The sequence below is a fragment of the Protopterus annectens genome, chromosome 5.part0 (assembly GCF_019279795.1).
Source record: "Protopterus annectens isolate FY-2018-M chromosome 5.part0, PAN1.0, whole genome shotgun sequence".
Lineage (NCBI taxonomy): Eukaryota > Metazoa > Chordata > Ceratodontiformes > Protopteridae > Protopterus > Protopterus annectens.
In genome coordinates this window covers 53,874,779-53,888,328 of record NC_056735.1, presented here as the reverse complement: position 1 = coordinate 53,888,328, position 13,550 = coordinate 53,874,779, and positions in this window count along the sequence as shown.

Sequence of the window (13,550 nt, the reverse complement as noted above, 5' to 3'; positions counted from 1 at the left end):
CCCAAAGACACCCTATGCTGTGGAATAAAATCCCGGTATATGTGAGGCAGAGCACCTCGCTGGCCTTGTTCAAGAGAAATCTTGACCAATGGATGGGAGATCGCAGATATACCCCAGGGATTACCTCAGTGTCACTGCTCAACAGAGGCACAGCAAAATAATGGGTATAGTTCCCCATACTAAAGGGTAGGCTTGTAAATGCCCTCGGGCAGATAGCCTAGTATGAACCTATGAACCTATGAACCTATTAAGGCACATGGTCATATGGATTCTCATGGATACAGATCACACATTGAGAGCACTGGTAAACTCCCACAATCCTTCCTGTCTCTATGCAAGGAGAAATAGTTGATTCCACAGCTAGGATGAAATTAACATTATTCCAGACAGCTTCAACTTTTTGATAAAGTCTTCTTTCTAGCATCTGATGAAGACATTGCCATTCAGACTGATGGAGGAAAGTGATACCTTTAAAGTTGGAGCAAACCCTCTTTTCCACCATTAACAGCCAAAAAGTCAACACTAAATGCTATAGCAATAGCCCTGGAACCTGTTATATGTCATTCTATTCAACTACATATAATTCCACTTAGACAACTGTGCGACTAAATGCAAACATTGCACCCTCACTTTACTGAATGACTACTAGCCATTAAAACTATAACAGTAAAAAAGCATACAAATTCAGTTTCACATTTTAAATTAAGCATCGTGCATAACTTATTGCCGCAGTTCTCTGAATATGGCTACTGTCCCAGCTACATTTTGGCATCATATCCTCCTCCTCCTCCACCTTTTATAATGCAATAGTCCTACACATTCTAGCCCCGGAAGTGATACACTCAAAGCCCAATAGTACTATGTAAGGCCACAACATGAATATGCCTGATCTAGCCTTTTAATGTCCTGACTGATTATATAACAATAATGTCTTTCCACACAATGGTTTATATTAACACAGCAATTAATTTCTGTTTTGAACCTTGTACATTAAATATGAATTACATTGAGTATATGTGGTGAGGGAAACTTGCTCACCTCTGGTTCACCTGAGCACAGCTATCAAACTGAGAAGTTCACAGATGGTTATTAATCTGTTACCTCTACCCAGAACTGCCATTTAGCATTTAAACCCTGACAGTCCCCGGGATTCAGTAAGGTTACATGCAGAAATAGCTTATTCTTGCATGGAAGTGACCATTTAGGAGCACCATGACAGCGCACCATGCATAGTATTGAAGGTGCACTGCCTCTGCTCCTAAACGGACATGGAGCGTGGACGAGTGCAGGGGGTGTGTCTGAGAGCAGAGCTCTCACAATAAAAATGTCCCTGCACTCAGGAAGTGCTGTTCAGCAATAACAATGAGCGAGAATGCTCATAGGAGGTTGCATACCTCCCAACTGTGCAAATCATTGCATAATGTCCACGTGTTGCCCATACAGTTAGCCTGTACCCAAGTTGTACCCTGAAATCATGGGATGATGTCAGGAATGAAGCCGTGAAATAATGGCATACATATGAGTGTCATACACCAAAATCAGTCAGAAAACATATATTAAAACCAATCCTGTTACTCTAGCAACTGTCCCAAGTTTATAAGAGCAATAATTAAAATATGTCTGTAGCTGGATCTCTTGTTGTCAAGCTTTGTCCAGATAATGTGCATTTAGAGGGTGGGCGGTATGGGGGGTTGCTAGGATGTCTGCCAAATGTGCAGATGCATGCAGGAATCCACAGCAATAAGTGAAACCTGTCCCTTCAAAGAGAAAATAGCAGTAGAAATTTTTTTTATCAAACAGATTAAATTTAACCGTAGGTGCACGGGTTTGCCCATTGCTTAGATATGCATACTGTAGCTTAAATGGCACAAGAGGATACATTTCAAGATAGATACAAATGAAGCAATACTCCAATAGTGTAGTGGTCAGAGTGTTCACCTTGCGAGCAGCCATTCCTGGTTTGATTCTCACTATAATAAATTCCTTTTTCCATGTCAGATCACTTTATGAAGAATATTTTTGTTGCATAACCTAATAAATGACATATATTTGAGAACTGGAGTACTGCATTAAATGCAGATGTAAGGTGCCATCCTAATAATGTTGTAAAATCCACAGGTAAACACAAGTGCCCCATACAGTATATGTACACATGAACCAGGGATACAAATCGAAGGTATAATGTGTAATGTATGATAAAATGATAAATCCATAGAGTGTCCAAATCTGGGTCTATATTAGAAGACCAAAACGGCAGTTACGCAAATACCGAAATGTCGACACGGAAATAGAGAACCGTGAGAACATCGAACACCCAAAACCGCAAATTTCAAAATAGCGAATTGCCATAGCTGGCCCTTATCCGGCATAGCTCCGTAACTTAAATGTGCGATAGTTACTGACCTTAGGGTTAGGGTGCAGGTTAAGGTAAGTGCATAAAGTGTATGTTGCATGTATTACTATATATGCACTTACCTTAACCCGCACCCTAACCCTAAGGTCAGTAACTATCGCTCATTTAAGTTACAGAGCAATTCCGGATAAGGGCCAACTATGGCAATTCGCTATTTCGAAATTCGCGGTTTCAGGCATTCGATGTTCTCACGGTTCGCTATTTCCATGTTGACATTTCGCATAACTGCTGTTTCAGTCTTCTAATCTAGACCCTCCAAATCCACCACCTTCCCAAGAGCCATGTTACATTTCTGTCTAAATTAGTGCAGGGGTGAGTGGGAGTAAGCACTTGTAAGCAGTAGTAAGTGGGTTTAAGCCCATTTGCATGGGGGTAAGCAATGAGCACACAGGTTAAGCAAAACTGAAGCTAACTTCCTGTAAGCATATTTAATCGGAAGTTAGCATTGCTTACCATCGGACAAACCTGCACAAACCTGCTTACAATTGCGTAAAACTGCTTTAATCACTCTGTATCCAATAGCTGCTGTTCTGCCCAGCAACAAAATAAACAGCCCTTGCAGGTCTTGAACCCAGGACCCTGTACACTATAGTCACAGAAGTTAACCAGTAACCCATCACAGCAGTAGATAAGGTTTAGGTATCTCCAAACAGATCCTCACTATAGAAAAGCAAAATTTACATGTGAAAGGAATCTATATACAGTTTTATGTTGTATAACCTACTACATAACATAAATATGTGAACTGTAGTACTGCATTATGTCCAGATGTGAAGTGTCATTGTAATAAAGTGTTGAAATCCCCCAGTAAACAAAAGGACCACAGGCACATGGTATATAACATGTAATGAATGATAAATCAATGCCAAACAGCAAATAGTGTGCACATTTTAAATTAAGCAATGCTAAGCATTGCACACCCATGCTTACTAGGTGTAAGCAATGTGTAGGCCAGCTAAATCAGTTTGCCCATTTATATACCCCTTTAAGCAATGCCAACCTTTTGGTTTGCCCATAGCTTAGCATTTTCAAAACTGTCCAATCACGGCAAAGTGCAGGAAATTGGCCCTATTTAAACCCCACAGGCGGGAATACATCTCATAACTGGTTGCAGCTTCCTCCTGTAGGCACTATGGCCGGTGTGGGTGAAGGATTGCTCTTCCGGGCACAGCACTGGGGCATCCAGGAGTCCAAAGTCATGGCAGGACTCCTTGATAAAGGCCATGACCAGAGACTGCTGCGGGGCCAGTACCAGGGTTCCCAATATAAAGCAGAAGGCTGGGACCATCTCGCCCATGACCTCACCAGTGCCACTGGCATCCCTCGAACTGGTGAGCAGGTCAGGCATCACTATGCCAACCTGAAACGGAGAAAGAGGGAGCTCTTGGATCAGTGGATCCAAGAGGCTAGGCAGATGGGTGATGTCACAGCCATGTGTAAGTATCAGTCTACTACCTGTTTAATAATTGCTAGATAATGTATATTTTGGATAGGTACGGCTAAATATTCCTCTTATGTCTTTGACAGTGGCAAACAAGTGGGCTGTGAATCAGGGAGCCCATGCCTGTAGACTACAGAGGTTGCATCATGAGGCAGGTTAGTAATAATCTTGCCTGTACTGTCATAAGAAATAAATCTAAAAGTAGTAGCAAGTTAATTGCCAGTATAAAACCTGTATTGTGTATGGCATGTACTGAATAAACCAGACAATATGGCAGGAAGAATGTCATATAGACTGTATGTAAATAAAAGGTTAACAGCATGGCAATAAAGGTCTACCTCCTGGACTGCTTGTGTTTACTCTGGTATCATATGGCAATGCAGTGTTGCAATCTCTTAATAGTACTGTTGTATTAAGCACCATTTCCCACACTATGCTACTTAAATAAAATGTGTAGGAATGTCTGTATACGACTGTTGTAATCACAAGGTCATATTGTACAACTGAGGGAGACTTAGACAGGAAACAGTGAAAAGATACATAACAAAATACAAATAGCACACTCAACTGAGACGTCAACTGTTCTATTTATAGCACATACAGCCATGGTTCTAATCCTGGGAGTGGTAGTAAGCTGTATGCAGAATCATACCCCACAACTGTAGAGATATTGTCAGAAAGTCCAGATAATGGGTGTAAGTCCCCTGCCTGTCACTCTGTCCCCCTGGCCAATCAGTGGGATGATCCCAGAAGTTTAGGCAGCAAATAATGACATACAACTGATTGTCAGACATCATAACTGTCAGAAATGTATCTCTAAGAACAAACCTGTCACTCTTAACAACTCACCAAAGTGTTATGAGAGTAATAAGCAAAGTATGTCCCAACTCCACCCCCATGTTGTGAAGCTATGACCAGAGTGTGTGTAGTAACAGGGTGAGATGTACGTGCATAATAATAATGTGGAATCTGGTAATATGTGTGACAACATTCAGGTAGTGTTAACAAACATTCCGCCACAGGTCTGTCAGATACGAAAACTGTGCCTAGAAATAAAAGATTGAACTCCTGGTCTGGTACTGTTTACTCTGGTATTGTATGGTATTGTTAGGGTTGCAGTTGCTCTGAATAATAAGGTATTACTCATCACTGTCATCCACACTGTGCTAGATAATAAAACTGTATTATAGCATTGTAATTACAAGGCCAGATTGTAAAACCACGTGAGACTTATAGACGGAATTCAGAGAAAAGATACACAGCAATATCTATATAGCACACTCAACTGTGATGTACACTGTTTTATTTTAGCACACACAGCCATGGTTCCAATCCTGGGAGTGTTAGTAAGCTGTATGCAGAATCATAACCCTCGATTGTACAGATCTGTCCAGAATGTCCAGATAATTGGCCCATATCTGCTGGCTGTTACCCTGTCCCCCTGGCATATCAGCGTGCTAATCTCTGACATTTAGGCACCATTTAATGTCATATAACTGACTGTCAGGCCTGTAAATATTTGGAAAATGTCTATGAAAACAAACCTGTCATTGTACAACTCACCAAAGGTTTATGAGGGCAATAGTCCAAATATGTCCCAGTTTCACCTGCATGTTGTCAAGATATGCCCAGAGTCTGTGCAATAAGAGATGGAGAGGTATGTTCACAACATCAATCTGGAATCTAGGAATATGCATAGAAACAGTCAGGTAGTGTTAACAAATAAGACCTCTACAGGTATACCAGGTAAGAGGTGTATACTGCAGTTAAAACACAGTTCATATATATAGTTGTCTACATCCATACCACTGTCCAAACTAAGGCCATAGGGTAGTGTAATAATACTTGTAAGGTACAGATCACAGCACTGACTAAAAAAGTAATGAGAACTACAGGGATATACAAGTTGTTAATTGACATCTTTCTCCCCTCACCACCATATCTGCAACAATAAACTAAATACGCAACTCAATCAGTATGTCTACAATTAAATCTACTATTGGGACATATGTCCTATTGTTTGATAAATATTGAAATTTGTTTCTATGCATGTGCCATGTTCAAATACTCCCACATTGGTGACATCCATCAATGTACCTGCATGCTGTCGTAATGGCCACTGTGGTTCCATATATACATGTGTTCTGTTTGCTATGCAACTGTTCCATATCTGGTATTTTGGATTAATGGGAATATCTATGCATGCTGTTATACCTAATCCTGGAATGTGCTGACTATTACTAACCCACATATGTTTTAAAATTGAAACACCATAGCATGTTTGGGAAGGCCGGTCCCAGTGGACTCATCTCTCCCACCTCATCTGGCTGTGGCACTGGGCACCAGCAGGTCTGAGGCCCACCCCAGGACCTCCTCGTCTGCTGGTCCTGCACCACCTGAACTGCCTCAGGGGATGGGGCTCCCCCCCCTGGTTGTGGGCACAGACAGGATACTGCCACCTATCGTCAGGTCCAGGGTCTGGTGCGTAGCGAGCTCCGCAGGGAGTTTGGAGATCTGATACACCAGCTTGAGGGCTGCATGATGCATCTAGAGGGTCAGCCTGCCCCTCTTACTCAGCCCCCAGCACAGCCACCTTTGGGGCCATGAAGGTGCAGTGGTGACTGCCCATGGGTGGGGACCTCAGTCCCACTGTTTCCACTAGGGGGATCATGGGCTTCCGCCTTCCAAACACCCCTCCCCATCCAAGGTGTTTACCTGCCACATGTGTCAAATACTGTCCCTGTATGCTGTCTTGTCTGTCTTGTCTGTTATTATACCCAACCTACCTCTCAAAATATACCTACTATCCCACCCCTACATCCCACTCTCACCTTAAAAAAAACAAAAGGGCGATCTGTTCCCAGAAAAAAATTTCGCCCCATACATAGTTGTCCATCTCACACACCTGTCCACTGGACACATGTAATCTGGTCTAATTGGCTTCACCACATATTATTGTTGTCCTCACCCCGCTCTCAGGGGTATGAGTGTCCAACTCTACCTCCAAATCAGTGTATATGCACAGCTATTGGTATAGAAGAAATGGGCAGCTATGGACCTTCCCTACACCCGTCCTGCACATCCCAAACTATTTTCCCTACTGTCTTTCCCTCTTTGTGCCCCTTTTTCACCACTGTCCTATCAACCCTTTTTCTTTTCTTTTAAAGAAATTAGTGTGGGGGTAAGCGGGAGTAAGTACTTTTAAGCAGCAGTAAGTGGGTTTAAGCCTGTTTGCATAGGGGTAAGCAATGCCTACAAAGGTTAAGCAATTTAGAAGCTAAATGGGTATAAGAAACTGTAACCAGATGTTAGCATTGCTTACTGTCATGCAAACCTGCGCCAACCCGCTTATAACTGCTTAAAAGTTCCTTAATCACTCTGTTTCCAATGGCCCTTGTTCTGGTCAGCAACAAAATAAACAACCTTTGCAAGACTCAAACCCAGGACGCTGAACACCATAGCCAAAGTGATTTACCACTAAGCCATTTCAGATATATATAATCCTCATGTTTTCACAAACATATCATCCAGCACAGTCATTCAACAATACAAGAAATGTAATTTATACATGTAGATGTATGTGTGTGTGTGTGTGTGTGTGTGTGTGTGTGTGTGTGTGTGTATATATATATATATATATATATATATATATATATATATATATATATATATATATATATATCTATATATATATATCTATATATAGTTATATGGATCCGTATCAGATCCACGAAAAACCACTTACCTGAAGACGAGTTCACCGAGACCATATCGCCGACACAGCACATTAACGACACAGGTAAGTATAAGTACTAAGGAACGGAATGTATTCCCGTTTCCGCAATTAAATTAAAAACAACAAGAAACATGTATATAGCAGGGGTCAAGCCCCACTGCGTCACCCATGTGGGGGCTGCACCCCCCACACCCCTATTTAAAGCTATCAACTCCGAGATTGCACCACATTGCAGAAACAGAAATACATCCCGTTCTCTACTACTTACCATTGTCTGTGATGTGTTGCGTCGGCGATGTGGTCTCTGTGAACTCATCTTCGGGTAAGTGATTTTTCGTGGCACTGATAGGTTCTCAGTTTATATATATATAGATATATATATATATATATACATATATGTGTGTGTGTGTGTGTGTGTGTGTGTGTGTGTGTGTGTGTGTGTGTGTGTGTGTATATATATATATATATATATATATATATATATATATATAAATCTAAATATATGTATATATATATATATATATATATATATATATATATATATATATATATATATATATATATATATATATATATATATATATATATAAATATATATACATATATGTATATAAATATATATATATATATATATATATATATATATATATATATAGAGAGAGAGATAGATATATATATAGATATATATATATGTGTGTGTATATGTATATAGATATATATATATATATATCTGTATATATATATATATATATATATATATATATATATTTATATGTGTACAGTCTGGCTACCATAGGGAATGTACAATGTGGAAGCAATAAACATTCCAAAGATACATATACACACACACATATATATGCAGATACACATATATTTGTGTATATGTATATATATATATATATATATATATATATATATATATACATATCAATATATATGTATATACACATACACACACATATACATATATCACTACTTATAGATATGCATAGGAAGATAATATTTAGAGGGTGCCTGGCATATTGAACAGCCAGTATTCCTACAGTTGCCACTTTTAACATGGACAGTGTATGATTCACTCATACAAAATACAACTTTTGCATAAAACATATACCCACAGAGAAGTGAAAGGATATGACACCACACACAGGTTTGCATACTTAAGAACTGTTTAGTTGTGTACTATAACAGTTGTATATGCCATGTCATGTAGCTGTTAGGTGTTTGAAATACATACTAACTGAGTAATGCAACTCTCAAGCTGATCATTTTATACAGTAAGCTGAAAGCATAACATATGTTGCTGTCCAGGCCAAGGCCTTCAAGTAGTACAACAGTAAAGAAAGACTGGGCCAGAGGATAACAATCAATCAACAGTAAGTAATGCAGATGTATAGTTCAGCAGCCTCCAATTACACTCTGTACTCAACCCCTATAGGGAAAACAATTAAGTTGCCACAATGAGGATTTATGTTACATAACAATGCTTAACTGAAAACGTCACTATCACACTGACAAACAGAACAGTCTGTATGACAGTAAGCACTAGGCCACCCATGTTCCTAATGTGAAATGTATGGTAATGTACAGCCATATATCTTAAGGCATCTTACTACTGATATCCCTCATATGTTATAACAGCCTAGGTTATATATGGTGCATACCCCTCCCACTTAGACTGACTTACAGGGGCATATAACACTGCTACATACACTGACCTCTGGACTGCAGAAGGGCACACATATTTTGTCCAGCTGTAGCCCACATATATATGGACCCTACCCCACAATATGTGTGGGGACCACAACAGCACTGGAATGATGGCAGGAATGGCTGCATGACATAATCACAGGCCACTACATGACAACCTCTTACTGCATGTCATATGGACAAAGCCTGGTATATAGGTGGAGGGCAGAGGCTGGAACAAAGGCCCATATTTGAAATAGTGTTGTTATACACTGAGAAAGTTGCTTGTGTTACAGGATAGTCTGCAACATACCTTTAGTCAGGAATATGAAGTCAGAAACACAAATGGATGTAGACATGTCCTGATAGTGCTCAACACACACATTGCCAGTGATATATCTGACACAAGACCTGTGTGGTGGACAGGCAAAACAGAATAGGCACACCTCTGGCCATCATGTGGATAGGCCCACAGTTGAGAGCTATGCAGACAGACTGCATTCCATGCTAAACTAGTATGTACACACAAATCCTCTAACACTGGTGGTATACAATGCATATAACAACACTACTCACACTGTCTGCAGGTCTGGAAACTTATACAAATATGTAGCTGGCCTGAGTCTGCATGTCCTTTTGTAAGAGGTATTGCTACCTGCTGTCTGTAACACTGCTGCACAAACACACAGGAAGGATGTCCTCCATACAGGAAAGGTAAAGGGACCACACCAACATGATGTATGAATTTATAGTAGTGCGTTGCCATGACGGTGGTAATTGGAAGTACTACACAGCGTGCTGCATGCAGGTAGCAAGTGGTGGACACTGATTGGTGTAGAGGCCATCACCTGATCATGTGCATCATCTACAAAATCCATGCTGCAATCTATTTAAAGCATCTCAATCCATTTAGTGGAAAGAGACCAAGATAGATAGAGACAGAGAGACACAGAGAGAGAGAGAGAGAGAGAGAGACAGAGAAAGAGAGAGAGAGAGAGTTAGAGAGAGAGAGTGAAAGCCAAAAATAATAATAATAAAAAAAAACCAAACAAACAAAAAAAAAATCCATCCAGCCATCCACACAGCAAACTATCCAGAAGAGACATCATTCCCACAACAGGTATGTGAAGTATATATGCATGTAACTGAATGTAGTACTTGGTCCATAATAATGGGATAGATGATGTGGAATGTTTTATATGTGGCATCAGGTGTTGTAATGATGTCCAGCTGAACAACTGTTATGGACAATAGTGTCTGTCCCTGTGGGCAGTGGGCCATTCCTGTCAACTGTGCAGATCAGCACTGACTGACAAGCTGTAAGCCATCATAAGCATGTGTTATGTAATGCAAGACATGTATATTAGTGTGGCCAATAGCTGGTGGTGGAAGTAATGCCGTTATGATGAACACATGGGTTCCATAGCCCACCACTTGCAGCACAGTCATGTTAACATGTAATAGGTTCATAGGTTCGTACTAGGCTATCTGCCCTAGGGCATTTATAAGCCTAGCCAGAGTGTATGTGGCTTACACCACCCTTTAGGATGAGAATACTATGCCCTTTTAGGGTTTAGTTTACTATGCCTCTGTCTAGTAGTGACAAAGAGATGACCCCCGGGGTAAACCTACGATCTCCCATCCACTCGTCGAGATTTATCTTGAATAGAGTCAGTGAGGTGCTCTGCCTAACATGGACTGGGATTCTGTTCCAGAGTGTAGGGAGCCTCTGGGTTATGAATCTGTCCCTCCAGCACGTTCTATTTATTTCTGTGTTGAGGTTTAAGTCACTTGTTCTTGTGGCTCTGATGGATTTGGATTTTCTGAGGTGGAGCATGTCCATTAATTCAGGATTGGACATGGCCTTGTACGTCAGGCACAGATCACCTCTGAGTAGGCGGTATGCGACTGAATAGAGCTGGAGTTTTTCAGTCGGGCAGCATATGACATATGTTTAAGACCCTTTATCCTCTTGGTGAGGAACTTTTGGGGTCTTTCCAACTGCTGCAGGTGTCGGGTGAGATACATCCCAAATGGGGCATTGTACTCAATCATTGGCCTGATAAGAGAAGAGTACAGGGGCACAATGACCTCTCTTGATCTAGATGTGAAACCCTTCATGATAAGGTGGGCAATATAGAAGGTCTTCCTAACCACTTTGGCAATGTGAGTGTCAAATGAGAGGTTACTGTCAACCTGGGTCCCTAGGTCCCTGATTACCTCTTTCGTACTTAATGGATTACCGCCTATGTGGTAATTTGTCGGTACCTTGTTTTTCCCAAAGGGTATGACTATACATTTTTTGGCGTTTAGCTTAAGGCCATGGCTCTGGCACCAGTTATCTGTTTCTATGAGGCCTCTCTGAAGGATGTTTGTGTCCGCTGGAGTATCAATTATGGCACCCAGTTTGCAATCATCTGCAAACTTTGTCAGCCACAATCCTCCTATGTTTGCCTGTACCTCGGAAAAATAAATGCCGAACAAGAGGGGTCCCAGGACTGAGCCCTGTGGGACACCGCTTGTGACTGGCTTAGAGTCTGACATAGCTCCAGCAACTCTGACCCTGTGGGTTCTGTCCTTGAGCCAGTTTGCAACCCATCTTGTGACATATGGGTTTACATTTAAGCTGGTCAGTTTGTCTATGATGCCCGAGTGGGGTATTGTGTCAAAGGCTTTTGCAAGGTCAAGGTAGGCTGTGTGAACTGCCTTAACCTCATCAATGGCCTTAGTGACTGTTTCAAAAAAGTCGACCAAGTTCAGAAGGCAGGATCTGCTCTTGACAAAGCCAAATTGGGTAGGATCCAATGTCTGTAGGTCCCCAATGTCTTTGTTTATGAGTTCCATAATGATCCTCTCCATAGCTTTGCAGACCAGGCTCGTCAGGCTTATGGGGCGGTAATTTCCAGGGTCCGTAGAAGCACCGCCTTTGTGAAGTGGGACCACTGTTGCCGTACGCCACTCTTTGGGTACGTGTCCTGTGGTAAGGCTAAGATTAAACAGCAGCCTTATGTGTGGGTTTAGCTCATCTTGGAGTTCATGTAGCACACAGCCCGGGACACCATCCGGTCCCATTGATGCTGTGTTTTTAGCTTTAGAGAGGGCGGCTCTCACCTGGGCATCTGAGATGTTAGGGAGGCTACACTCTGCTGGGATAGTTATTTCTCCTTTTGGGGGGGAGGGGGAGGAGAAATTTGCACTGAACCTGTCTGCCAGAATGTTGGCAATGTCAGTGGGTTCAGTGTATTTGTGTCATTTTGGACTAACTCTGAGCATATCTGGGAGTTTCCACCCAGGTTTCTAACATAGCTAAAGAAGGCCTTGTGATTGTCTTTTGTGTCATTTGTGATTTTTCTCTCAAAGTTGGCCTTGGATGATTTTATGAGTGATCATAGTTTTTTGCTAGTACTGATCAGAGATGCCTTTCCTTTTAGGGATTTTGCTCTGTCATGTAGTAGCTTCCTCCTTCTGTTGTAAAGTTTGTTTATGGCTGGGGTCCACCAGACCAGTCGCCTGCCTTTGGGGAATGGGTCTTGGTTTTATTTGGGATTGCATGATCCATGCATTCTTGAAGGTGCCCATAGAAGGCATTTGCAAGGGATTCAGCAGTGTGGGTTGTGGTTTCCACTGGCCCAGGGGCCTTGAAAGATACCACTTCAGTCTTAAGAAGTGTGAAGTTTGCTTTTGAGAAGTTCTTCACTGTGGTGTTTTGTGCAGGGGGTGGGGCGGGATGTGGATTTCCAGTGAGATTAATTTATGGTCTGATCTTACCAAAGAGGGATGTACTTCCGGTGTGGAGCATTTTGTCCCCATGTTTGTGATGATCAGGTCTAGTATATTGTCTCCTCTTGTGGGAATGGTGACTAGTTGTTCCATTGCATTTGAGTTTATGAATTCTAAGAACCTTTGGGCTAGAGTGTTGGGGCTTGAGTAATGTTCCCAGTCTATGTTTGGGTAGTTGAAGTCTCCCAAAATGATGGTATTTGGAGAGACATTCATACTCTCCAGTGTCTTCAGGAAGGCTGTGTGGGGTTCCTGAGTTTGAGAGGGTGGTCTGTAGCATGCTACAAACTGTAAGGCAGTTTTGCCTATGGTTAGTTGCACCTGGATAGTCTCCGATGCTTCGTGCGTTGCCACTAACCTGGAGGTGTGGGTATCTTTGATGAAAATGGATACTCCCCTCCTTTTGGGGTTCTGTCCAAGTTTTGGGGCGGAAAGCATGATATGAGGTAAAACCTGATAGTGCTGGGGTGCTCTCAGGAGCCTTGAACCAG